The 4,193-nt window shown below is 57.0% G+C and overlaps 1 pseudogene; it reads left to right on the top strand.

The window, feature by feature from the left end:
- The first annotated feature begins 3,722 nt into the window (after window positions 1-3,722).
- Window positions 3,723-3,888, top strand: LOC119108750 (uncharacterized; annotated as a pseudogene).
- Window positions 3,889-4,193: the final 305 nt, after the last annotated feature.

The raw sequence follows: 4,193 nt of genomic DNA, 5'->3' as shown, positions 1-4,193 counted from the left end.
ACCGTCACTATCAATAGGTGCCCAGTATTGGCGAGAGGCAGAACACGTGCACGCACCGCGTATGTGGGCGTGCAACTGACGCCGGGACCCGCGTCAATATGGTCGAAAATCGCCCAGCCGCTGCCAGTGCCAGCATGGCCGCCAGATCGCTGTCGCACCGGGCGCCGAGAGTCAGGATGGTCGTCCTGCGTCTGCGGTGGTGTACGCGTTCCCCGAAGCTGCCGAGTTGTGTTGCCGACTTGTTGCATGTTTAGTGCAGCGTCGCCCCGCGTCACGTCGTAGAGCGCGGACGCGCATCACAAGAGAAGACGCCATGTAGCTGAGAAAGGACGCCAGGCCGGCAAGGCCGCACGGCCTCCAGCTGCGGTTCGCGTGCAGGGAACACAGCCGACCATTCGACCACCCGCAGGCGATGTGTGAATGCCACGCTGCCGGCAGAGGCATCTGGCCGCAAGGCGTGCAACACTGATATGCACAGCCGGTGGCAATCGTCATTGTCAGGAGTTTGGCCTGTATGGCGTTTCCTTGTAGAACCAAGTCATGCGTTGGCGTTCCATGTTGCCGGCATGACGGGTCGCGCTGTTGGTGACATAGCATCGGAAGGCAAACCAGGCCAACACGAGGAGGCAAGAGGAAGCTCGAGGAACCCCGCCAATGTTCAAAAATGAGTTCAATATTCCTGTCCCCATGTAGGAGACGTATAAAATATGATGCTGATCAGAACAGATTTGTATTCATAGAAGGTCATGTTTCATTATAGGAAACGATAAAAAGACATTCGGATGCGCTAAGGCTCTGCAGCGCATTTACACGCGACAGGGTTTTACAAAAAAAGCCATACTTGCATAATCCCACGGCACGGTGAAGCGTGCCGCCAATGGGGTGAAGCGCTGGCTCACACCGCTCCCCATGATGGGCATGGGTTGGGGGGGGGGGGGGGACAAGGCTGTCGGCGGGAGCCGCATCCGCCCCGTCATGCTCCCTGGAATGCAGGCCTTAGGTCCGTCGGCGACCTCACCAGCAGTCAGACGGCACGTCCGCGGGGCGGGACACAATACTGCGTCCGGCCTCGAGGCGTGACGCCAACCCGATTTACCGACGGTTTGCGGGGTACAGGGCAAACCCACAGCCGGCCGGCCAACCCACTGGTACTGGTCGGTGGCTAGCACGGACGGAGTGTATCGCAGGCAGGGACAGAATGCTCGTGTTGATTCCATATGATTACACTATGCACAGAAACAAATAATAAGTCAGTCACAGCTCGTGGCACACGCCGCCGCGATAGCAGGAAGAAATGGCAGGTGGGGGAATGGTCTTGATCATTGTCACGTAAATACACAACACACGGATTAGATGAGAATAAAGTAGAACATAATTCAGGCAATAGGGTGCAGCATCTCGCTGTGATTGTCACACTCGATTGCAAACCAATGCACGGCAAGGAAGAAACAAGAATGAATTACACCCACACAGTGGACCCTACAACCCTAAGCGAGGGGGATGTCTCGTGATGCGGTTGTTTACACAAATACACAGATCAAATAAAACACTAGGACAAGGAAGGGGCGGCAGTACTACACTTTGATCTGATCCAAAATCCCGAGAATCGATGCAGAAGATGCAACTGCAACAGGGTGCATTTGTGTCGTGCCGACCGCTGTCGCTCTGGAAGGGCCGACGTGCACGCGCCTGCCCCTGTGCGCCGGGTCGGCGAGCGATTTGCGACCGACGGCGAGCATGCTCACCCCGCTGCGCATCAGCACCAGCTCACATGACACTTTGCAGAGCTTCTTGTTGCAACTTCAGTCGTCCGCGCAATATCCGTTGGTCGAGACAGGAGCGGTTTGCGTCGGCACACTCGCGCGTGAGAGGAGGTCGCCGGCGCCGACGACGCCAGTGCGTTGTTCGTCCCGTCACCCGACTGGCGATCACGGATGACGTGGACCAGACATCGGTACACGTAAAACCACAACGTCACTATCAATAGGTGCCCAGTATTGGCGAGAAGCAAGAACACGTGCTCGCACCGCGTTGGTTGGCGTGCAACTGACGAAGGGACGCGCGTCACTACGGTCGAAACTCTCCAAGCCGCTTGCCACTAGAGATTGCCAGCATGGGCGCTAGCTGGCTCTCGCACCAGGCGCCGAGTGCCAGGTTGGTCGTCCTGCGTCTGCGGTGGTGGCGCGTTCCCGGCAGATGGGGAGTTGTGTTGGCCGACCTGTTGCATGATAAGTGCGGCGTCGCCCCGGCGTCACGTGGTAGAGCGCGGCCGCGCATCGCAAGCGAACACGCCCCATGCAGCTGAGGAATTGCGCCAGGTCGGCAAGACCGCAGGGCCTCCGACTGCGGTGCCCGTGCGCTGGAGCAGGCAACCAAAGCCGACCATTCTGACCGCCCGCAAGAGATGTGTGAATGCCACGCTTCCGGCTGAGGACATCTGGCCGCAAGGGCGTGCAACACTGATATGCACAGCCGGCGGCCATGGCCATTGTCAGGCATTTGGTCTGTATGGCGTTCGCTTGTACAACCATGGTGATGCGTTGGCGTTGCATGTTGCCGGCCTGACTGCACGCGCTGTTGGTAACATGGCATCACCCGACCAACCAGGCCAAACCGCGGAGGGGCGAGAAGAAGCTCCAGTAACGCCGCAAATGTTCAAAAAATGAGTTTAATATTCTGGTCCCCATGTAGGGGACGTATCAGATATGATGCTGATCAGAACAGATTTGTATTCATCAAAGGTCATGTTTCATTACAGGAAATGGTAAAAAGACAAACGGATGCACTCAAGGTCTGCAGCGCATGTTCACGCGACAGTGTTTTTACAAAAAAGTCATTGCCACCCCTCCCCTTGTCAAAGGTTTTACTTGATCTGTGTATTTGTGTAATCACCGCATCACGAGATGCCCCCCCCCCCCCCTCCTTAGGGTTGTATGCCCACTGTGTGGGTGTAGTTGATCATTATTTTTTCGGTGTATTGGTGCAATCGAACGACAGTGACAACGAGATGCTGCCCCATTCCCTTAAGTATGTTCAACTTATTCTCATCTAATCCGTGTGTTGGTGTATTTACGTGACAATCATCAAGACATTCCCTCCGCCCCCCCCCCCCCCCAACCCCAGCCCACGCCCCCAACCCCCCTCCCTCTTGTTTTTCTGCTTGCGGCGCGTGTGCACGTGCTGTACTGATTATTGTTTGATCTGTGCATTAGATCAATCATATGGAATCAACACGAAATGCTTCCCGTAACCCTGGACTGCGTAGCACTCCGGCGTGTAGCCCCCGCCCGTTCCCTGGGCTGTCCGGCCGGCTGTGGGTTTGCCACTTCCCTGCAATGTCCGTAAGCAATGGGCAGCTGAGGCCATGTCGTGTGGTCACAGTTTTGCCTCCGGCGTTCCTCGCTCGGCGTCACGCCTCGAGGCGACGCAGCCTGGTGTCGTTGCCGCGGACGTGCCGTCTGGCTGCGGTGAGGCCGCCGACGGCCTAAGGCCTGCAATCCAGGGAGCAATGACGGGGCGGATGCGGCCCCCCCTGACGGCCTTCCCCACGCACCCATGGGCAGCGGGGTAAGCCAACGCTTCACCCCACTGGCAGCACACTACACCGTACCCTGGCATTATGGCAGTATAGTTTTTTTTTTTGTAAAGCATTGTCGCGTTGTAAAAGCGCTGCAGACCTTCAGCAGATCCGTTTGTCTTTTTACCATGTCCTATAATGAAACATGACCTTTTATGAATACAAATCTATTCTGATCAGCATCATATCTGATCCGTTCCCTACATGGGACCAGAATATTGAAATTCATTTTTGAACATTGGCGGTGTTACTGGAGTTTTCTCCTCGCCCTGCCGCGGTTTGGCCCGGTTTGCCGGCCGACACCACGTCACCAGCAGCGCGTGCCGTCAGGCCGGCAACATGCAACGCCAACGCATCACATTGTTGTACAAGCAAACGCCATACAAGCCAAACTCCTGACAATTGACCGTGGCCGCCGGCTGTGCTTATCAGTGTCGCACGCCCTGCGGCCAGATGTCTATGTCGTCCGCGTGGCAACTCACATATCGCCTGCGGGCCGCCCAATGGTCGGCTGTGTTCCCTGCACGGACATCGCGGCCGGAGGCCGTGCGGCCATACCGGCCTGGCGTCATTCCTCAGCTGCATGGGCGTCTTCGCTTGCGATGCCCGGCCGCGC

Source organism: Pollicipes pollicipes, unplaced genomic scaffold, assembly GCF_011947565.3.
Source record: "Pollicipes pollicipes isolate AB1234 unplaced genomic scaffold, Ppol_2.1 Scaffold_6686;HRSCAF=7923_pilon_pilon_pilon, whole genome shotgun sequence".
NCBI classification, from domain to species: Eukaryota; Metazoa; Arthropoda; class Thecostraca; order Pollicipedomorpha; family Pollicipedidae; genus Pollicipes; species Pollicipes pollicipes.
Note: the sequence above shows the minus strand (reverse complement) of the source record. Positions and strands in the feature narration are given on the sequence as shown.